Here is a 25,245-nt window from a genome sequence, read left to right as displayed (position 1 = left end):
GTGGAGTGGGGGTCTGTAATGGGGATGGATCTGTGGTGGAGTGGGGTCTGTAATGGGGATGGATCTGTGGTGGAGTGGGGTCTGTAATGGATCTGTGGTGGAGTGGGGTCTGTAATGGATCTGTGGTGGAGTGGGGTCTGTAATGGGGATGGATCTGTGGTGGAGTGGGGTCTGTAATGGGGATGGATCTGTGGTGGAGTGGGGTCTGTAATGGGGATGGATCTGTGGTGGAGTGGGTCTGTAATGGGGATGGATCTGGGGTTGGAGTGGGGTCTGTAATGGGGATGGATCTGTGGTGGAGTGGGTCTGTAATGGGGATGGATCTGTGGTGGAGTGGGGTCTGTAATGGGGATGGATCTGTGGTGGAGTGGGGTCTGATGGGGGGGCAGTCTGTATTGGGCACAGGCAGGCCAGGCTGTATTGGGCACGGGCAACGCTGCATGGGGCACAGGTCACGCTGCATGGGGCACAGGTCACGCTGTATGGGGAACCGGTCACGCTGCATTGACACTAGGGCGGCTCTGGGGGGCCCCATACAACATTTTGCTATGGGGCCCTGTGATTTCTAGTTACGCCCCTGCCTCTGGCTCTGTGTTCTTGACCTATAGCATCCCCCTTTCCCATAAATCAAGCAGGCCTAACGGTACTCAGTTGCCCCTAGGTCTTATACAATGTTATAGTGCCTGGCTAGCATGCCACTGACCTAGATGGGGTAGGTGGACCGACCGGCAGACAGTGAGCAAGGAGGGATGGGGGGCTTTGAGGTGCCGAACCCCCAAACGGAAAATAAAAACACAAGCTGCCACTGGTTAAAAGGCAGTCTGCAAGTCCAATCCAAGGTCAATACAAAGGGAATCCAAACTCACTGGCAGGGCAGGGATCAGGTGAAGGTAAAAGTCAAGGCATGGGAACAAACAGGAAGTTTGAAGCACGTGTTGCAAACACTTTCACAAGCATAACACTAAGGGCTTGGCAGGCTACATCAATCACCATGCAGGTGGACAGTCAGACATGGAGAGTGCAGCTCAGCCAAAGCCAGTATGCTGGAATGAGACCAGCAGCTGCCAAGGAACAGGAGTGTTACACGCTCCTGACAACAACATTTGTCGTCCAGAGTAACCATTAGATGTTCTCTAAAAGGGAGACTCTTTTTTGCTTGTTAAGTAGAGCAATGAATCAATAAAACTTTTTCCTTCTGGACACTTTTAAACATGATGTTCACCTATCAACTTGTCTGAATCAAGGAATGCTTTTAGGCTCAATTCACAAAGCTTTGCACCAGTATTATGGAGTTGAAAATAACTGTAACTTGTTCATACAAAAGTCCAACTCTGCCCTTCTTTTTCGACCTATCCCACGTTCATAAGTCCCACCCCTTATATAATCCACACACTCCGTCCCCTGTATTCCACCCATAGTGTCAGGAGTATACAGCTCAGCATCACAGGACAGAGTATAAAGCTCAGTATCACAGGACATAGTATACAGTTCAGCATCACAGGACAGAGTATATAGCTCAGACTCACAGATCAGGGTATATAGCTCAGCCTTACAGATCAGGGTATATAGCTCAGCCTCACAGATCAAAGTATATAGCTCAGCCTCACAGATCAGGCTATATAGCTCAGCATCACAGATCAGGGTATATAGACCCCCCATCAGTACAGACCCCCCCAGGACAAACCTGCCCCCCACCATGAGCACAGACCCCCCAGGACAAACCACCCCCCTCATGAGCACAGACCCCCCAGGACAAACCACCCCCCCCCCACCATCAGCACAGACCCCCCAGGACAAACCACCCCCACCATTAGCACAGACCCCCCCTGGAGAAACCACCCCCCCCACCATCAGCACAGACCCCCCAGGAAAAATCACCCTCTCCACCATCAGTACAGACCCCCTAGTACAAACCACCCCCCACCATCAGCATAGACCCCCCAGGACAAATCCCCCCCCACCACCAGCACAGACCCCCCCCAGGATAAACCACCCCCCCCCCCCCACCATCAGCACAGACCCCGCGAATCACTCACTAAATAAGTGGAGAAAATGAGCAGAGCACTGTAGAGAAGCACAGGGAAGGGGACAAACTGACAACGTGAGGGAAGTGTCCAGGCCTCCAGGGATTAGTGTGTGTGGAGTAGAGGGGCAGCTCATGGGCCACAGCCACAAACAGACTGACTGAGTCAGCTAGAGCTACCTAGAAGGGGAGAGACACAACAGACTGTCACTGACACACACTGAGCCTGAGGCCCGTGGTGGTTTACATAGCGTTCTAAGCCGCGCCGGCACAGTTCAGCTCAGGAGTCAGTTATTTAGGCCTTCACTTAATCACCAGTCACCATGGTCCATCTCAGTCCACTCGCTCCAACCACTGTGAGCCAGGAAATCGGACGTGATATAGTCCTGCAAAAAGCACTGCCCACCTCCCTCCGGTCCTAACCATTAAAATAAAAGAATAGGAACAATGTGTTTGTGGGCACATTGCTTGCACCCCGAACATTCCCTAAACACAGGCAAATCAGCTTCCCAGCTTGCAATCAGCCGATTGCAAGCTGGGAAGCTTCCCCTAGACCTCTATGTGTCCGGTGCCCAGACACACTTATGTTTTGGTGAATAACCCATGCGCCCCTATGGACGGGCTGTCGCTGTTTACTTCTAGCGTGGCTCTCATTACTATATAGGCAGAAACATCTTCTATGTAGTCAATCTTGAGCTGTTGCTTTGGTAACCTCTATATAGGATAGTACCAAAAAATCGATCTAAATTGAAGGCAATAAAAAAATCAATCCAAAAACATGCCTTTTTATGGTTTGAGAGTGTTTTACCATTATAACATAAAAGGCAAAGCCTGTTTTTTATTTTAAATATATGTTCTGATGGCAAGTAAAAGAAAGGTTTCTACAATCCAAATTTTGCTACTAACAGTTATTTACTGAAGTAGGACACTTAAAAGGTACAATTGACTTTTGAAAAAGCATTGCAGCAGCTCTCTAACTACTACTGTATGTCAGGTTTAGGTAAAAACAACTGTTTGCAAAGTACTTCAAAGATAGACTTATAATTTAAATATAAACCTTTTTGGCTGACATTTTCTGATAAATGTAAAAACTGTATGCAGTATCATTCCAGTCAGAGATCTATGGCTGGAAAATATTTTCTTTTGTTAGTAAGGAATCCTGAGGCATCTGATGTCTGCTTTTAGCAGGTAGCGTTATGGGATTATAACAGCGGTTACCTAAAAATGCTATAAACATCAAATTGGCCCTTTTTCGGCCTCTCAGACGTGTTTTAAACACCATTAATGGCTTGCTCACGAAAGCAGAACAATATTTACGCGTTCATCTTTTAAGGCATTTACACAATGAGAGACTGATAACATGTTGCAGAACACAAATTAAGGTTATTGGAGCAGAAAGCAAATCTATCAGGCTATGTATACGAAATGAGGAAAAGGCCAAGCGTTGTACAGCACAGGGAGTGCTGATATCATTCATGGATTTAAAGGAGATGGGAGCCTTTTTTCAATCCTTGTATGGGTTATTGCATTTTAATTTCACCTCCAAATAAAATATAGGTGGGAATATTGATTGATGGTGGTGATGGGGTTACCGGTAGTTCTACCTAAAATTGGAAACAAGAATGGAGCTATAGAGGATCATTGGCTCATAGAAGAAAATAAATTATTGTGAATTGTGGGTGTGGATTTAAACTTGAGCCTACATACAGAGTGCAGGGGTCAGAAATATGTAAAATAAAGTGTGTGGGGGTCAAGAGGGGGTAACATGCAAAATGCAGGGGTCAGAAATATGTAATGTAGTTCTACCCTTGCAGGAGCTGCTGGTAGTTTGGTTCTATTTCCTCCTTTAGAACACGTACAGCTAGGCATAAAGCATTTTTGGCATTCTTCTTCATAATCCAAGCATTTGGCCCCATAATCTACATGTGGGGCGCCAGACGCATGGATTCCAATGTTTTTTTTTTTTTTTTAGAAGCACGTAATTAGAGCCAGAGGCTCTAATAGACTTCTAAACGGGGGGGGGCTCGGGGCACAGAGCACTGTACCCGAGCCCACCCAGTTGTGTGACAAATTAATATTGGCTAGTGTCTTCCTGATTCTCCTCTCTGAGAACGGTCACCCGATTGGCTGAGAGGAGAAGCAATCCTATTGGCCACTGAGGAGGAGGGAGGAGATTCAGGGGAAGTCGCCGTGAAGCACCAGGAGAAGGAGACACAGGATGAAGCCATCGTCCGGAGGAAGCTCTGCCCATGACCTAGATGGGGTAAGTGCAGGGCTGGTGACTGACCAGGGGGGCGGGGTTAGTGCCTGTGATCCGACCGACCAAGGGGATTGGTTTTGGGTGGATTTTTTGTCCCCCCCCAAAAAAAAAAATATACCACCAGTCGCCACTGAGTCTGTTTAGGATTTTTATTGTAACAGGAACTTGGATAGGGATTGGGAGCATGGGATATACTACTATAAATTATACAGCTTGAGGACATAAAGCACACAGCTAGGCATAAAGCATTTTCGGCATTCTGGCTCAAAGATAAGTCTAGGTGTTTCTTTTTAGGATTTTTTTGGCTCAAAGATAAGATAAGGTGTTTCTTTTTAGGATTTTTTTGGAACAGGAACTTGGATAGGGATGGGGAGCATGGGATACCCTTCAACTGCAAAACTATACAGCTTGGGGACAGTCTGACTTCTGGCTGATATGCACAAACTTCTGGCTGTTTGCACTTGGAAAATAAATGTCCCACTGGATCTCTAGGCTGACTGTGACCTGTACCCCCTTCAGAGTCTCAAAGCACCACACTATGACACTCAGCAGCACTGTTACCAAGTCTCAGACTACTTATGGGCTCTCTCTCCACCTTCTGGGTACACCTCCCAAGGGATTGTTTGAAGCCCCATTGATATATTACGGCTGCCTGTTCGGGGGTAGCAGAATAGCAGCCTGTGAAGCACTGAGTAGCCTTGAGAAATCAGCCCCTGCTCCACTGTTTATATTTTGCTAGCAGGCTACTATATACTAGCAGGGTGCTACATCAGTGTACAGTGTGTAGGGGTCAGGAGTGGGTAACATACAGAGTGCAGGGATCAGATATATGTAAAGTACAGTGTGCAGGAACTATGCATGGGAGTTACATCATCTCACTCCAGGTCAATCAAAATGGCTGAAGACTGGCACCTGGAAGAAGCTCAGGAAAAGATGCTGGTGAGGGACCTCAGAACATCATAGCAGAGGTAAGTATAGCAGACTTTAGTTCTATTTTAGTTCTAGGGTCTGCACAACTGATGTGGCCAGTATAATGTTGCCATTTCTATTTTTTTATATCATGGAGAAAGCAGGTGGAAACATCCAAAGGTAAACAGGAGCACCCAAAACACAACTAGAAATTATGTCAGGAATATTTTACAGTTGCTAGGGATACCTAAGATATACTTTTTGGGTGAATTGGCCCTTTAAATACCAGCAGGTGCTATAAGATTCCTTCATAGACTCTGTGGATGATTTTCATCATTATTTGAGTATTGTTCATTTCACCTTTCAATGCAAGATTATGGAAGTGTTTTGCAGGAGAAGGATGGGGCAACTCCATAGTTCCCAACTGTCCCTGATTTTGAGGGACTGTCCCTGATTTGGAACAATGTCCCTTTGTCCCTATTTCCTCCTCATGTGTGCCTCATTTTGGTCAGATTTATAAAGTTGTATATAAAATGCACTATTTATTTTTCAAAAAGTGTTTCCCAGTGCTAAACCTTTCATCCAGTATCTAAATTGCTGCATTTGTAAATTTCAAAAGCCAGTATAAAGGAAATAGTAGTGGTAAAAAAAATACCCATGTGGGGTTTAACAAATCCTTTTTTTTGTATAATTCCATCTTTAGGGGGCATGGCAGGGGGTGTGTCCTATGCCTACATACTTTTGCTAATAGACGTCCCTCGTTCCCATCTCAATTTAATTGTTTGTGACTACCGGTGTAGGAATGTAAAGCTTATAGAATAAATGTATAGACTATAATGCAAGCTTATAGGATAAAACAGTAGGGCTGGTTATGTGAGCTTTAGAAGGAAAAAAAAAGCTTTTGGTAAAATATATACTGACATGTCTGCTGCCGTTAGTAACCCAATCATAGTAGTGATATGTTTGGTCAGTATAATCACTTTATTATTCACCACTCATTTCGCTAACAATTAATTCCCACAGCCTTTTATGCCCTGGTTCTATTACCTAAAACTTGTAAAAGGATAAACCTGGAACGTAGTGATTAATGATTTAGTAGGACTTCCCTTATAGGCAAGTGTGTAGAGCAACTGCAATCAAATGCAAATAGGTGCAAAATAATGCATGTGGGGCAGAGCTCGCTCGCTACAGAGAATAAAATTAATGGTCCTATAAGAAAAATTGTGCAGATGGGGGAGTCATTTATTTTCTTAGGATGTGAAACCGAGCATAGAAGCGCAGAGGTATGAAATGCTAGCAGGGAACTGGCATTTATAGCAGGGGGTATCGGCACCTTATTTTAATAAGGGAATGCAGGTTTAGGACACTTTCAAACGTAAGTAATTGCCTTCACACAAGATATTATTTTAATGATGTACTGTACAGCGAAACTCCACTAAACATTATTTTATCAAAAATGATAGCATACCATTACTTTATTAGGTATGTTAGATGTATGTGGGCTTATACAGCATTCAATGCATTCATAAAATTTGAATTTTAAACTTTAATTGCAGGCGCCCCTTTTTGCTGAACTCCAGGGGTGCCTACATATCGTGCTCTTACTAAACTGGTGTGCCTATTGATACCTGGTTCTATCCATCTCAGTATTTAAATATAGGACTCATATCCATATAGTTTGGTTAAACATTTAGACACAGGATTGAACATTGAGGACATTTTTATCCACTCGACAAGGAACTCACTCTATCTTATCCATTTCTGCCAGTTTTGTTTCTATTGTTTTTTACTGGCACCCTGTACTTATATCAAGTCTAATTATATAAATGTCCTTGTTCGCCCCCTGCAGTCCAAATTGCTGTGATGCGTTATTGTGACCCTAGGGTGGTCCGGATGCCGGCTCGGCTCTTTGGGGGTACCTAGAGCCATTTTATAATACAGGTTACTATTACTTCCCCTGAAGAAGCCAATGTTTGGCGAAACATGTAGGGACTCTTGATCTGTAACCTCCGTAGGCCGTCAATACCGTGGACAGTATTACCTGTATACTATTGCTCTACTGTTTTAATTGCACCTATAAATGTACTGTATGTTTAAAAATATATATTTTTTGTAAAAAAAAAAAAATTGTCTTGTAAAAAAAAAGTGTCAATTTCATCTGCTTAGGCACCGTTATAGTCCCAACTCCTATCCCCCTTCTTGTTTAATTGTTGGGCTTCTAAACACAGTACATATATGCCACTTTACAGGTGGACTAAGGTGACCTTCCAGGCACTATATTAAAAGGAATTTTTCACTTTTATGCTTTCACTTTAAACATCAATAAATCAATGCTCATTTAGAAAAATTATGTTTTTTACAAACCTTTTTTTCATTTATACATGTCCCCCAGGGCAGTACCTGGACCACCATAACCATTGTATGCCCAATTACTTGCATGTAAGCCTTCAAAATGGGCACTTTTGATTTTTCATGTTCCCTTATGCCGCGTACACACGACCATTTTTCATGACGTGAAAAATGCCATTTTTTTAATTAGTCATTAAAAACGATCGTGTGTGGGCTCCAGAGCATTTTTCTCGATGTGAAAAATGGGCATTAAAAATTTAGAACATGCTCTAATTTTTTTTGTCGTTTTTCACGTTGTCGTTTTTCAAGTTATGAGACGGGAGCACCCGTTCTGGTAAAACTATCGTTCGTAATGGAGATAGCACATTCGTTATGCTGTAACAGACTGAAAAGCACGAAGACTGAAATGCGCGAATCTTCTCTCATCAAACTTTTATTAACACGAAATCAGCAAAAGCAGCCCAAAGGGTGGCGCCATTCGAATGGAACTTCCCCTTTATAGTGCCGTCGTACATGTTGTACGTCACCACACTTTGCTCAAGAATTTTTTTTCACAATCGTGTGTATGCAAGGCAGGCTTGACAAGAATCACGTCGAGAAAAACAAGGTTTTTTTCTAGGACAATAAAAATGGTCGTGTGTACGCGGCTAAAGACGTAAATTCAGTTTGTTATTTGGTTCTGAACTTTCACGAAGTTCGAAAGTTCTGGTGGGAACCAAGAAGGGGGTCTTTCTGCCCATCCCTACTCCTTTAAGTTACTTATAATCTTTTTTTTACCGGCAAATTGAATGATCCAGCTTTCATCAGTGGCTAGCCAAGCACAGCCCTCTACACTGAAAAATATGCTAAGCGGTGTTCTTGGCACTATCAGTCAGAGCAGGATTGCCCCCTGGGAATAATGTAACTCTTCAATACACCTGTTGCTTAGACAGGTAAGAAAATGGTAGTGCTAACTGCTCAGCAATGTCTGTGGAAAACATGCCAGGAGTTGATAGGAAGCAGAGCTGTGAAGTTATTGGGAGAAATAAAAGGTAGATTTCATGTCTATTTCCTCTGTGACATTCCTAAAACCTAGAACATTATACACCCTGGAGACCTAATTACAGCAGTGCCCTCTGGTACAAGAGAACCTTGGAGACACGCTATAGAAATCATTTATAATATAGTGCATGTGCGGAAGGGGTTAATATTTACCAGCGCAAATAAAGTACTTGCCTGCATAAATGAGATTATGGCGCACTTGTAGCCTGCTCATTAGGTGCCTTACAACATCTGAAATTCATTAACACCACCTTAGAGATGCTAAGCGGCTTAATCATTATAAGGGGCATTTACTTTTTTTCTATTTCATGTTTGTTTTTATTTTTCTAATTTTTCTGGGAAAAATAAATGTAGTAACACAAATGAATTGCAGGTTCAGTGGCAGCTCTAATAACTGGTATTCGTGTTATTTGTGTACACGGCACGTCAATTCCAGCCCTCCAACTGAGCCAGGATAAAGCAAAGTGTGATTAATGGAATGAGGCAATGAAAAGGCTAAGTGCTCAACACTATACCTTGCAAACAAAAATCCTCCATGATAGTTTTGCTTTAATGAGTAAAAAAAAAAAATGTGTATTTTCAGCAAGCACGTAATTTGTAGATCACCTTAAAAAGGACCTTTATTTTTATTTTTTTATTATTAAAGCAGCTACAAATACTGTAGCTCTGGCACAGTCTTCCCTGAAACCGATTCTTCACAGGGCTTCAGCTCTCCGGTGCCATCATCTTGGATATGAGAACTGAATGTGACTTTCTGAAGTCTCACAGCTAGCTCCCGACTGTATATGCGCAAGGCTCAGAAGCCATGTGGGACTGGACCCGCAGCCTCCTGGGATGTGTGACGGGTCACAAAAGTAACTTATGTTCTGCTTCAATTCAGCTGTTCGCAGATCCGCTGCTAAATGGACAGGAAAGTGTCTTTGTGAAAGGGGTCTTACATGAGAAAAACCTGCAAGCTGTATTTTTTTTGTACTGTTACAAAAAAAATTCTTGTGACAATATTTTTTGGTTGGTGCCTAGTAAAAAATTTGTAATCTACACTTCGTCAAAAGAAGAAAATACATAAAAGTTGCCTTCTGTAGCACAGCTTCTGTGTGCTGCTATGCCCACAGCCCCCCTAATCCTCATCTGAGCTCCCTTTCGATCCAGCAATGTGCACAAGAGCATCGGCTGTCCTGGGTCTCTCTGTCCTCATTGGCTGAGACAGCAACGGAAGCCATTGGCTCCCACTGCTGTCAATCACAGCCAGTGAGCCAATAAGGAAAAATCAGGGGGTGGGAACAAGTCTAGGCTTTATGTGTCTTATGAAGAATAGAGTGGGGCTCGGGAGGGAGCATGCATCAGTGCCCCCATAGCAATTGGTTTGCTATTAGGGGCACTGTTCAAGGGGGAGGGGCCAGGAGTGCTGGCGTGGGAGCCGAGAAGAAGAGGATTGGGGCTTCTCAAGCAGGTTAGTATTTTTATGGTTTAAGGAATCTATTATATCACTTTAATTTGCCTTAATTTGCCTTAATTTGTAAATATTCTCAGAACCAGAAATGTACCTTCAAGAAGGGGCTGAGAGATTATAAAATACTTTAGCTAGCACACAGTATACGTGGCAGCAGGGAGGTGGGCTTTATTGCTACTATTTTGTGCTGGAAACATGTAGCTTTCGCCACTGGGAGATTGCATGATTATGCACTGGGGTAGGGGGAGGTTTACTGTGAAAATTTGGAGGCACTGCGGAGACCTAGGGGCTCTTCAGTAGGCTGGAGGGCTTGCAATATGCTGGCACTGCAGGAGACTTAAAGTGATTGTAAAGTAAAAAATTTTTCCTATAACAATAACACAAAATGTATACCTGCCCTGTTACAGTGAATTTGCACAGAGCAGCCCGGATCCTCCTCTTCTCGGGTCCCTCTTCTGTGCTCCTGGACCTGGCCTTGCACCTTCTCTCACCTGATTGGCTAGCTGACTTTGATTGACAGCAGCAGGAGCTAATGGTGCTGCTGCTGTGTCTCAGCCAATCAAGAAGGAGAATCTTGGATGACGGGGACACTCGTGGACATCGCTGTACAGAGAGGGACCTCAGGTAAGTGTTTGGGTGGGCTGCTGCACACAGAAGGCGTTTTATCCTAATGCATAAAAAAAATAAAAATAAGATAAAAAAACTTCTGCCTTTACAATCCCTTTAAGACAATGTAGGATGTTGGAGAACACTGCGGTGCACTATGGAAGGTTGGGCATACCTCCCGACATTTAAACTTCATAATAAGGGGCCTGCTACACGCGCCGCGGCAAAGTGTGGCCAAAGTCTTACCATTGGGAGGGGCTTAAACCCAGGCTTCATTGTACCTAAAAATATGCTTTGATTGCTTTTTCTGAACCTATCTTAAAGAAGAACTTCATTAAAATAGTCAGGGACTGCATAGCAACCAGCAACTGTTGAGACAATGAAGACTTGGGTATATAATGTACAGTACTGTGTATATAGTACAAGAGTGTGTAATGCAGGAGAGGAGTGCGGAGTGTAGTTGGTATACACAGGAGAGGAATGCGGCGTCTGTGGTGGTTAGTATACACAGGAGAAGAGTGCGGCATGTATGGCGGTTAGTATGCGCAGGTGAGAAGTGCGGCATGTATAGTGGTTTGTATACACAGAAAAGGAGTGCAGCTTGTATAGCGGATAGTATACGCATGAGAGAAGTGCGGCTTGTATGGCGGTTAGTATACACAGGAGAGGAGTGTGGCGTGTATGGTGGGTATTATACGCAGGAGAGGAGTTTGGCATGTATAGTGGTTAGTATACACAGGAGAGAAGTGCGGCGTGTATGTCGGTTAGTATACGCAGGAGAGGAGTGTGGCGTGTATGGTGGGTATTATACGCAGGAGAGGAGTTTGGCATGTATAGTGGTTAGTATACACAGGAGAGAAGTGCGGCGTGTATGTCGGTTAGTATACGCAGGAGAGGAGTGTGGCATGTATGGCGGTTAGTATATGCAGCAGAGGAGTGCAGCGTATATGGCAGGTATTATACGCAGGAGAGGAGTGCTGCATGCAGAAGGTATGAAGGTAGATGGTGGGAATGAGTCCAAATTCAATGCTCCAGGCAATGGGCATCATCATGCAAAGAGGTAGCAACTGATGTTAGCTGCAAACACCTTCCTACCACCTTTCTGCACACTCACCCCCTTCTGCCCCACCCCAGCTTACCTTCCTTTTCACATCCTTAGAAAGAATGACTGTAGTTGTCATCTCTGCCAGTGGGATCTCTGATGATGGGCAGTCACCTCTATTCCCACTGGAACATATCCGGAACAGCAGAAGGCAGTGGAGGTGGCTCCACCTCCAGCTCTGAGCTCACTCAGTGGTCACAGCACAACTAGGAAGAGCACACTCATTGCGATCACTGCTGGAGAAGGGAGGGTGGACCCCGCGGATTACAGGGCGGGCTCCGGATGTAGCAGAACTCTTCTGCAGCGGAAAGAAGCTGGTTAGGAGGAGCAACTTGGGTGCATATGGATGAATCTATCTCTCCATATACCTCCTGAAGCCGCGGAATGCCTGCTCCTCCTCCTTTCCCTCCCGCAGGCATTTAGTGGCTTCAGGATGTATATGGAAAGATCGATTCATCCATATGCAGCCACGCCGCTCCTCCTTTCCAGGTGCACAGGGGGGGATGCAAGGGCTATGCCCCTGCTACATGGTTCCTCTAACCAGGCAGGAAACCGGAGCCAAAGGTGGGGGTGGAGCTGTCCTACACTGGAGCCAGAGGTGGGGGGCAGAGCTGGGAATCCGGGACTCCAGCCCTGATCTGCGTGACCCCAGGACTGACTTTAAATCGCGGGACGGTCCCGCTCAATCCGAGACAGTTTGGAGGTATGGGTTGGGGGATCTCTATTGGAGATAAAAGACACTGTGGAAGGATAGGGGATATGCAGCTGGCTGGAGGCCTGGTAGGAGGCAATGCACAGCCCAGCAGCGGGCCATGGCCTGGAGGTTGAGAACCACTGAGTTAGAGCATAGTCAGACAGAATGTGGTGGAAGTAAAATGAGGCAACAGGGGTATTACACAAAGGGGTTTATTTACTACAGCTAGAGAGTGCAAAATCATTCACACTTCTGCAGAGAAACCAATCAGCTTCTAGCCTCAGCTTGTTTATTTAAGCTTTGTCAATAAAACCTGGAAGCTGTTTGGTTTCTCTGCAGAAGTGTGAGGCCCCATACACACGACCGAGTTTCTCGGCAGAATTCAGCCAGAAACTCGGTCGGAGCTGGATTCTGCCGAGAAACTCGGTCGTGTGTACACTTTTCAGCGAGGAAGCCGACGAGGAACTCGTCGGGCCGAAAGGAGAACATGTTCTCTATTTCCTCGTTGTTCAATGAGGAAAATTGGCCCGCCGAGATCGCGGCGGCTTCCACACTAAACTCGACGAGGAACTCGATGTGTTTGGCACGTCGAGTTCCTCGGACGTGTGTACGGGGCCTGACAAATTTTGCGCTCTCTACATTTACTGTAGTAACTAAACCCCAACATACTGTAAGTACAGTACAGTATTCCTTGAAATAATAATAATAAAAAAAAGAATATGGTTAGTGATTGTAATACAGATTGTTTTTCTTTCCAAAACTCCTTTACCTCAGGTCCCCACAATTTTCTAATGTATTTTTCTTTGCTGCCATAGCTGATTTGTCTGCTCAGGAAAGCAATAATAAATTGCCCACTGAATTCTGTGTTTTAAAAGCCTGTCCCAAATGCTGAATCGCTGACGTTGATCAATGGACATTCCGGTTAGCAGCAATGCACTGCATGTTACAATGTATTTTGTACATTTTTCACTCTGTTTATTTAATAGAAGTAAACAAGTAAAATAAGAGGTGAGATGTATGAGACCAAAACTGTTAAACAATTTCTTTGCTGTGGAATTTAGCACTAAATTTGCTGCAGTTCTCAGTTTTGAGGAATTTCCATTTTAGTAAACATGGTGAATCTTTAGTTAATTTGCTTTGCACAGTCAAGCTTAAAATAAAGCTGGGCTGGCAAAAGACTGGTGGATGATGATGATGTACTGTGCCTTTGGAACTCAATGGAACCGTCTCTCTTATGCCGCCGTAGCGTATCTTCTTTACGCTACGCCGACGCAGCGCAGAAAGGCAAGCACTGAATTCACAAAGCACTTTCCACCAAATCTGCCCTGTGTTTCTTAGGCGTAAGTCGTCGTAAGTGGAAGCCATGCTAATGAGGCGTGACCCCATGCAAATGATGGTCCGAGCACCATAAAGCTACGAATAACGAACGGCGCATGCGCCGTCCCGTGGACGCATCCAGTGTGCATGCTCAGAATCACATCGGAACTACTCCCTAAGATACGCCTGATCACTGCCTACAATGTGAACGTAACCTACGCCTAGTCAAATTCACGTACAATGTAAACGACAAAAGATACGACGGCTTGTGTTTCCTGGTCCATACCTTTGCATGGGAATAACTTTACCCTGGACGTACAACTTACACAAACCGCGTATATTATGCACCGGGCGCAACTACGTTCGTGAATCGGCATATCTTCCTCATTTGCATATGTGCATAGAAAATCTATGGGAGTGGCGAATGCGCCCAGCGTAAATATGCGCCCACGATACGACGGCGTAGGCAAGTTACGTCGGTCGTAGGAAGCCTATTTTTAGGCATATGTTAGTATGTGGGTCGGCGCATAGATACGATGGCGCACATTTGTGCTTACGTCGGCGTATCTTGAGATACGTCGGCGCAAGTGCTTTGTGAATCCGGGCCATAGGCTCTTATCAGCAGTTTTTAGCTGGGGCGTTTTTTGGCTTTAAAAAAAAAAAATAGTGGGTTCTGAGAGAATTTTATCAACTGTAAAAGCGCTCTAAGGTCAAAAAACACAGATAAATGCTCAAAAACATGGTTCACCCCTGTTTTTTAAAGTTTTTGATCCATTGAGAAAAAAAAAACGCAAAAAAAATGCTATTGCAAAAACGTTAAAAAAACTTTGAGAAACTCACTGCAAAGCTACTGGTGTTTTTATTTTAACCACTTAAGACCCAGACCATTATGCAGGTTAAGGACCTTGCCCCTTTTTGCGATTCGGCACTGCGTCGCTTTAACTGGCAATTGCACGGTCGTACGACGGGGCTCCCAAACAAAATTGGCGTCCTTTTTTTTACCACAAATAGAGCTTTCTTTTGGTGGTATTTTATCGCCTCTGCAGTTTTTATTTGTTGCGTTATAAACAAAAATAGAGCATCAATTTTGAAAAAAATTTAATATTTTTAACTTTTTGCTATGATAAATATCCCCAAAAAAGATATAAAAAAAACGTTTTTTTCCTCAGTTTAGGCCGATACATATTCTTTTACCTATTTTTGGTAAAAAAAATCACAATAAGCGTTCATCGATTGGTTTACGCAAAACATAGCGTTTACAAAATAGGGGATAGTTTTATGGCATTTTTATTAATATTTTTTTTTTACTACTAATGGCGGCGATCAGCGTTTTTTTTTTGTGACTGCGACCATATGAGGGACACATCGGACAATTTTGACACATTTTTGGGACCATTGTCATTTTCGCAGCGAAAAGTGCTATAAAAATGCACTGATTACTGTAAAAATGACAATGCAGTGAAGGAGTTAACCACTAGGGGGTGCTGTAGGGGTTAAGTGTGACCTCATGTGTGTTTCTAACTGTAGGGGGGCGATGCTGGACGTGTGACGTCAGTGATCGTCGTTCCCTATATCAGGGAACAGACGATCACTGACATTGCCACAGGGAAGGTGTGTTTACACACACCTCTCCCCGTTCTTCAGCTCCTTTGACCGATCGCGGGACACCGGCGGTGATCGGGATCCGCGGGTCCTGTGGGCGCGGTCACGGAGCTTCAGGCCGGGTCGCGTGCGTACACCGGCGGTGAGCGCGACCCACGGCTGGGCTCTTAAAGGGGAGGTATATATACGTCGAGGTGCCCAACCGTGCCATTCTGCCGACGTATATCGTCGTGTGGCGGTCCTTAAGTGGTTAAAGGGACAATAAAGGTTCCTGTTTTTTATTTTTTAAATAACAAATATGTCATACTTACCTCCAATGTCCAGCTCGTTTTGCACAGAGTGGCCCCTGATCCTGGTCTTTTGGGGTCCCTCGCCGGCTGTCTCGGCTCCTCCCTGCATCATCGAACCCCCTTCATGAAACGCTCTCCCATGGGGGTCAGCTTGCAGGCGCGCTGCCGTGATACAGCCAGTGGCTATAGCCGCCCCGGGCGCGCCACATCATTGATTTGACTGCGCTGCTATGAATCAACCAATGAATGAGCCAAGAAGCCAGCCCGTTCACGGCACAGGACTTTTGAGGGATCAGGTAAGTAAACGGGGGGCTGGGGGGGGCGCTAATCCTCATCAATGCAGCCTGATGCCCATTTGCAGACTCACCATCTCTCATGCAGTGCAGCCGCCATCTCGTGCAGCCGTCATCTCGTGTTCACTCAGCTCACTGGGCTCTCAGTCACGTCAACAGTCACATAAACTGTCCCGCTTCCACCATCGGCATTGGACTAGCTCCTGTGATTGACATAACACTGGTCCAATGCCGGTGGCGGAGGCGGGACTGTGTTATTTGACATCAGAGCCGATTAAACATGAGATGATGGCTCGGTGAATTCAGACGGCACTCGTTCCTCTCCGAGTCCGAGGTACAGTGGCGGTGCGTCTATAGAGGGCGCCGGAGCGCCTCCCCCTTTGGCTCTCGCACCACCACTGATTACAATAACATAGATTCATGCATTGCATGAATCTATGTAATTGTTGCCGCTGCCGCCGATTATTCAGATGGCCGGATGGTGAGCGCCGGCCACCTGAATAACGGCAGCTGGTTGGCTGTGTGTAAATGCCTTTCAGATCCAGCGGCACAGTGGCGACAATTAAAGGGCACAATGGCATCAATTGGCACAGTGGCGACAATTAAAGGGCACAGTGGCGACAAAGGGCAAAGTGGCTACAATTGGCACAGTGGCTGCGTTTGATGGCATGTCACAGTGGCTGCATTTGATGGCGTGGCACAGTGGTGACCATTGATGGCACAGTGACTGTGTTTGATGGCATGGTACAGTGGTGACAATTGATGGCACAGTGGCTGTGTTTGATGGCATGGCACAGTGACTGCATTTTATGGCATGGCACAGTGGTGACAATTGATGGCACAGTGGCTGCGTTTGATGGCATGGCACAGTGGTGACAATTGATGACACAGTGGCTGCATTTGATGGCATGGCACAGTGGTGACAATTGATGGGCCCAGTGGCTGGCCTGCATTTGATGGGCCCAGTGGCTGCATTAGATGGGCACAGTGGCTGTGTTTGATGGCATGGCACAGTGACTGTGTTTGATGGCATGGCACAGTGGTGACAATTGATGGCACAGTGGCTGTGTTTGATGACATGGCACAGTGACTGCATTTTATGGCATGGCACAGTGGTGACAATTGATGGCACAGTGGCTGTGTTTGATGGCATGGCACAGTGACTGCGTTTTATGGCATGGCACAGTGGTGATAATTGATGGCACAGTGGCTGCGTTTGATGGCATGGCACAGTGGCTGCGTTTGATGGCATGGCACAGTGGTGACAATTGATGGCACCATGGCTGCGTTTGATGGCATGGCACAGTGACTGCATTTGACATCAGAGCCGATTAAACATGAGATGATGGCTCGGTGAATTCAGACGGCACTCGTTCCTCTCCGAGTCCGAGGTACAGTGGCGGTGCGTCTATAGAGGGCACCGGAGCGCCTCCCCCTTTGGCTCTCGCACCACCACTGATTACAATAACATAGATTCATGCATTGCATGAATCTATGTAATTGTTGCCGCTGCCGCCGATTATTCAGATGGCCGGATGGTGAGCGCCGGCCACCTGAATAACGGCAGCTGGTTGGCTGTGTGTAAATGCCTTTCAGATCCAGCGGCACAGTGGCGACAATTAAAGGGCACAATGGCATCAATTGGCACAGTGGCGACAATTAAAGGGCACAGTGGCGACAAAGGGCAAAGTGGCGACAATTGGCACAGTGGCTGCGTTTGATGGCATGTCACAGTGGCTGCATTTGATGGCGTGGCACAGTGGTGACAATTGATGGCACAGTGGCTGCATTTAATGGCATGGCACAGTGGTGACCATTGATGGCACAGTGACTGTGTTTGATGGCATGGTACAGTGGTGACAATTGATGGCACAGTGGCTGTGTTTGATGGCATGGCACAGTGACTGCATTTTATGGCATGGCACAGTGGTGACAATTGATGGCACAGTGGCTGCGTTTGATGGCATGGCACAGTGGTGACAATTGATGACACAGTGGCTGCATTTGATGGCATGGCACAGTGGTGACAATTGATGGGCCCAGTGGCTGGCCTGCATTTGATGGGCCCAGTGGCTGCATTAGATGGGCACAGTGGCTGTGTTTGATGGCATGGCACAGTGACTGTGTTTGATGGCATGGCACAGTGGTGACAATTGATGGCACAGTGGCTGTGTTTGATGACATGGCACAGTGACTGCATTTTATGGCATGGCACAGTGGTGACAATTGATGGCACAGTGGCTGTGTTTGATGGCATGGCACAGTGACTGCGTTTTATGGCATGGCACAGTGGTGATAATTGATGGCACAGTGGCTGCGTTTGATGGCATGGCACAGTGGCTGCGTTTGATGGCATGGCACAGTGGTGACAATTGATGGCACCATGGCTGCGTTTGATGGCATGGCACAGTGACTGCATTTGATGGCATGGCACAGTGGTGACAATTGATGGCACAGTGGCTGTGTTTGATGGCATGGCACAGTGGTGACAATTGATGGCACAGTGGCTGCGTTTTATGGCATTGCACAGTGGTGACATTTGATGGCACAGTGGCTGCGTTTAATGGCATGGCACAGTGGTGACAATTGATGGGCCCCAGTGGCTGCATTAGATGGGCACAGTGGCTGCATTTGATGGGTACAGTGAGGCTTCAATTCTTTTTTTTTCGTTTGCGCCCCCCCCAAAAAATTTTGAGCACCAACCCCCACTGCCGAGGTACACTATTGGCGTATAACATGCACCCGTGATTTTCCCACTATTTTCAGGGGGAAAAGTGCATGTTATACGCCGATAAATACGGTATATATCCCTGTGTGCTTCTCCTGAGGAAGCAAGTTTTTATCGTGCAAAACACGTAGAGGAGCCACAGACCACCTTGATTGATGGACAGCATCAGCTCAGTTGTCATATGTTGATGTCAGGTCTTTTCAAACTTGAAGGTTTCTAAATGCCATTTGATGATGTATGATGATATACATGTACATGATATACGTCTTTTCTAACAACATACAGTATTTATTTTTTCATGTAATACATTTTCTTATATTTTGCCTCAGTGTTGCGACTCAATAAAAGTCCCATGGGTTATAGATAGTTGGTGTATGTACTAATCGTGACTGAGACACAACCAGTACCCATTTCATACTAGCATTCTTTTGTACTGTATATTATGTTTTTGGTATACTCTATTTTTGTTATTGATATGGTGCTGACTTTGTGTAGGTGTGGCTTTATACAGAAATATTTATATGTCAATGGAAAAATTATGGTGTGTATTAACACATGGGTGGATTACTTTGACAGCAGTCTCTGTCAGTCGTTACAAGTGCCAGGACAGGGTCATCCAAAGCCCAGAGCAAATATGGCAACCGTGTCCCCCTCCCCCCCTCAATGTGTACTTAAATCGCAATGTCCTGGAGCTCCCTACTGGCTGCTGACATTTTTTACTGGTTGTCTTCTAGGTACTGATCTTCAGTCATTTTTATTGGTGGGGCTGAGATGATGCCAACCCTGTGCATGCGCAGGAGTTCATTTATCTTAACATTGTCAAAATTGTACACTGAGCTGCGTATGTGCAGCTTAATGTACAAATAGTAGAGGCATGTAAGGAAATTTAATGAAGAAGAGACATAGTGAACCCCCCCATATGTACTTAAAATCCACATTTCAGTCTCAACATGGCACCCGCTGGGAATAAAAGCAGCTTCTCTGAGAGACAGGAGGAATCCTTAAAGTGAAAATATACTCACCTTTTCTCAAGCACGATGTTCTGGAGCTCCCTAATGGCTTTTTTGTCTGGTTGGCTTCCAGGTACTGATCTTCAGTAATTTTTATTGATAGGGGTGAGATGATGCCAATCCCGTGCATGTGAGTTCATTCATCTTGCCAAAATTGTACACTGAGCAACGTGTGTCCAGCTCAGTGTACAAGTAGTAGAGGCAGATAAGAAAATGTTATGCGGAAGAGACATATCATGCCTCTTCATTAAAAATGCTGCCTGTTTGCCAATTTTATTCCCCTAAAATTCCACTTTAATTTGCTAAATTTTCCTTGAATATTTATTTATTATATTATATGGAGCAGGAATTAAGGGTGTTGAAGGCCTTACACCAAACACTACTGACAATTACTGTATAACAAATCAATACCTACAACTTCAACAATTGCTCCTACTAATATCAGCACCAATGATCAATATATCAAGTCAGATTTAAAAGGAAATGCCCAAAAAAAAAGATTGCACATCTTCATCACAAGTAGCAAATTAAATTCAGCTGAAAAGAGCAGACCATAATTGCACTACCTACTACTGTATCCACTCCCAGCATCTTCTGCATCTACTGTTGGCTGCTATCCATGGCCCTCCCAAAACAGACTTGTAGCACAAAGTCTAGGGAAGTGCTACAGGTAATAGCTGGACCAGCGGGTGGGAGCAGAAGACGACAGAGGATACAGGAAATGCAGGTGGCAGGCAGGGACAGAAACTGACAGGTTTGGTCCTGTTGCTGAGATGAAGGAATAGCCAAAGCTTCCAACCCGCCCCCCTCAATACTGTGCCCCGAAAAGGTCCCCCCTCCCCATCAACACTGTCCCCCAAGAAGGTCCCCCCCATCAAGACTGTGCCCTGAAAAGGTCCCCCTCCCCCCCATCAATACTGTCCCCCGAGAAGGTCCCACTCCCCCCCATCAACACTGTGCCCCAGCCAGGTGCCCCCCCCCTCCCCTGTCCTTGCCCTGGTCATTACTTAAATGAAGTACCCATAGTTAAGTTGCAGTGCCCACACCCCTTTGGTCAGTTTCTGAGACTTTTGATCCCATTTACCTACTTAAGACATTCCTTAGAGCCCTTTACCAACTCACTAAAGAAGCATGTCATTTGATCCAGAGGATCAAGGGTCTACTCTGAACATTTGCTTACCATATCTACAATCCAGGTTAACTATCAGGATGAAATAATCCATTTATTTAAATCACTAAAAAAAAAAATGTATTTTTCAATTTCAAAGATTCCAGTCTCTGGGCCGCAACACAGTGGTGGGAAGTGGCTTTATGGGAAACAAAGCAAATTGTCTTGTCTTTGCGTTGAGACAAAACTGCAAAACTGCCCAGAGCAGCAAAACACATATATGGTGTGAACAGACTCTTAAAGATGACTAAGAACAGGTCTGGACAGCTGTAGAACATAATTTAACATAAGATTAACTATATCCTGATTGTTATGAAATGTTTTTATTGGATTTTAGTGTGTACATGACAGGACCTCTTTAAAGCCTTTTTCTCTGTCAAGTGTCATGTCTCCGAAGACATCTGAAAAGAAAGCGTTGCCAGCACTGTGTATATTTACCTTCCTCTCCGATCATTCAACATCACAGGGCAGCTCTGAGAGCTAGAGATAAAGGCAAATGATTGTGCATTTAAAAGCCAGAGGCACTGACATTTCATTGCGCTCTACAAGAATGACCCGAATGAAGGTTGTGAGTCGGAGATATGAGATTCCCTCGGCAAGCACATGGCACAGAGGTGAGCTGGGAAATAATACCTCTGGGCCGATGTTTACTTTCCAGTTAGAAAACCAAATGGCCAGCTGTGCCTAGGAATGCCTAGTACATTGACCTGATTCCCATTCTCCTGGTATGCACAAAATGAACCTGGATTCCTGCAGAAACAGGGAAAGGTTCTCTTTGCAAGGACTAAAGAGCTAGAATAAGCACAAGCACATACAAAGAAGGAATATAAAACTGGCCATAAATGATTAGATTTTCATTCGAAAATTTGATTTTATAACAACTGATGGGACAAATCAACTATTGTTTTTGACTGTAGTAAAGTGATTTTTTTGTTGTTGTTGTTTCTTATCAGAACCAACAAAATTCTGTTAATGTGGTTCTCAGTCAGAAAAAAAATCTTAATTATTGTCAAGTTGTAATGTGCACATTAGGAAAAGTTTTATCTGGAATAATAGCTTTGGAGAAATATTCCTTCCGCGGTCGTGCGACGTGGCTCCCGAACAAAATTGACGTCCTTTTTTCCCCACAAATAGAGCTTTCTTTTGGTGGTATTTGATCACCTCTGTGGTTTTTATTTTTTGCGCTATAAACAAAAATTGAGTGACAATATCCCCCAAAAATATATAAAAAATCCTTTTTTTTTCTCAGTTTAGGCCAATACGTATTCTTCTACAGTACATATTTTTGTTTAAAAAAATTGCAATAAGCGTTTATTGATCGGTTTGCGCAAAAGTTATAGCGTCTACAAAATAGGGGATAGTTTTATGGCATTTTTTTTCACTAGTAATGGCGGCTATCAGCGATTTTTTTTTGTGACTGCGACATTATGGACACATCGGACACTTTTGACACCATTTGGGACCATTGTCATTTTTACAGCGATCAGTGCTATAAAAATGCACTGATTACTGTACAAATGACACTGGCAGTGAAGGGGTTAACCACTAGGTAGCTCTGTATTGGTTAAGTGTTCCCTAGGAAGTGATTCTTACTGTAGGGGGCGTGGCTACACGTGACACATCACTGATCGTTGTTCCCGATGACAGGGAACACAATCAGTGACAGTGTCACAAGGCAGAACGGGGAGTTGTTGTGTTTACACACAACATCTCCCCGTTCTTGAGCTCTGTGACCCGATCATGGGACACCGGCGGCGATCGGGTCCGCGGGTCCCGCGGGCACGGTCACGGAGCAATTTAAAGGGGACGTACCTGTACGCCCTTTTGCCTGTCCGAGCCATTTTGCAGACGTATATCAGCGTGCGCTGGTCGGCAAGTGGTTAAAAATTTGACATTAACCCTGTATTGTATAGTGCGGCGACTGGAGTGCAGCCTTGACCAGTCTCGACTTAAAGAGGCAGCTTCCGGGGACTGCTGGAGGGACCGTGCTGGAAAAAAAATAGGGTAAATATTTCTCTACCCCCTAGACATATTGAGCATTTAGTCCTTGCAGTGTGGGGTGGACCCACTGCAAGGATAAAAATGTTTTATTTTTTGATATGTCAGGATTACATATATTATAGGTATGTAAGAACAATACAAACACATGTTTCTATAGTGTATATGTAAAATTGGATTTATAAGCAGTGTGTGTGTGTGTGTGTATATATATATATATATATATATATATATATATATATATATATACTGCATTTATTGGCGTATAACACTCACTTTTTGATGCATGTTACACACCTATATATATATATATATATATATATATATATATATATATATATATATTAAAAAAATGTACAGTGTATACTGTATATATATATATATCTAGTATATCCACTATAACCTGCCTTTGCCATTATGAAGAGCTCCACTTATCTGACTCCTCCCGCCTCTGGTGCCACATTTGGCACCTTTCTGGGGGGAGCAGGTTTTGACAGGTACTTGTCCCCACTTCCATGAGATCGCGCCAGGCCATTCAGAAAGCGCAGCATGCTTCATGCATGCGCAATAGGGAACTGGCTGTGAATCCGTGAGGCTTTACTTCTGGGTTCCCTTGTTACGAATGAAAGAAATGTAAATGGAAACATCGGCTGGGGTGCCGACATCACTGGAATCCAGGACAGGTAAGTGTCCTAATAATAAAAGTCAGCAGCTAGAGTATGTGTAGCTGCTGACTTTTCATTTTCATTTTTTGCTGGGGGGGGGGCAAGAACTCTTCTTTAAGTCCCATGAATGTAACAGAGTGTAACAGAAGAAGCTGGAACACCCAATGGTGGACATAAGCAGAGTCAGGAATTATGGTATTTTCAAGGCATATACCGTATATATTCGAGTATAAGCCAACCCGAATATAAGCCAAGTCACCTAATTTTACCACAAAAAAATGGGAAAACGTATTGACTCGAGTATAAGCCTAGGGTGTCCATTTGCTTGCCTCACTGTGCCTCACTTTGCGTCACTGTGCCCATGTGCATGCCTCACTGTGCCCATGCCTCACTGTGTCCAGACTGACGTGTAACATGGGAAGTCTATGGAAGGGGTGCCCGGCTTTGAAAAAAAACGGTGCTCCCCAGCCGTAGGTCTCCCAGACAACAATCTTTGCACACTTGTAGAGGAGAAATGGGGCTATATGTGCCAAGTTCTGGGTCCAGGGGACCTACGACCGGCCGATACCGGGTCCCCAAATTTACCAGAGAAATGACTGTTTAACATGGGAGTCTATGGAAGGGGTGTCCGGGTTTGAAAAATCGGTGCTCCCCGGCCGTAGGTCCCCCAGACAACAAACTTGTAGAGGAAGAGTGGAGCTGGCCGTTAATGGGTCCCCAAAGTCCGGGCGATCAGGCGCAAAGCGGTGACTCGTGTATAAGCCGAGGGGGGCATGTGCTGAAAAACTCGACTTTACGGTAATAAAACTGATACGGCCCACCAGGAGAAGACAGGACCAGGCAGGATTAACCATGTATTGTAGAAGATAGAAAGGGACAGTTGACGGGGCAAAAGCACTATGCTATAGCACATGCCTTATAGGTATAGGAGCATGATTTATTTTATTTATTTGGGGGGGGGGGGGTAGTTACAACCTCTTTATGAAAGGAAAAAAAGGGAGAGAAGTAGAATATGTATACTCTCTATTTCACTTCCTCCAAAAGTATACTATTTATTAAACAATATAAAGCAAATGTTCTATATAATAAGCAACAAAAAAAAGAGGACTTTAAATTTACTAAAGAGGAAGAATATAACCCGAAATGACCATGTGACAAACTGTATATACTTTAAAATCTCTTCTTTTAATTAGTCCTAGTGATTTGTTTACATTACAAAATACGATAAATGCATACTGTATATATAACAATTTCTAACACAGTAGTTAATTACATTTTAATTGTGAAATATCACTTATAGGTGAACTAGCCCTTTAAAAAAGTTAGAGACATGAAGTTGGCGTTGCTACATATTTCTATTTTAGTACGGATTATAATATTGAACATTCCTCATGTTCTTTTATGATCTTGCATTTTGTATACATGGCAAGTTTGGCCCTCGGTAGCAAGGTCTTAGCAGGCACACCTGTGCGCTATTACTGGAAGATCTCCGGATTATTTCCTGAGCCGTACATTGGTTCAGAAGGATCTAAGGTTTTATTACAGATACTTATTTTTTTTTTAAATGGCTATCCAAGCGTTTGCAGCTTGAAAGATTATCCCTACACTGTGCTGCAGAGTTGTGTTCCAGCTAATACTGACCTAGTAAAAAAATAAAATAAGAAAAAAGCAGCCGCAAATTACAACATGGCAAGTAAGTCACAATTTTATTCTTTGTATTTATTTTGCATTGGTTCTACG

The sequence above is a fragment of the Rana temporaria genome, chromosome 3 (assembly GCF_905171775.1).
Source record: "Rana temporaria chromosome 3, aRanTem1.1, whole genome shotgun sequence".
In the NCBI taxonomy this organism is placed as follows: Eukaryota; Metazoa; Chordata; class Amphibia; order Anura; family Ranidae; genus Rana; species Rana temporaria.
This window is presented reverse-complemented; position numbering follows the sequence as displayed.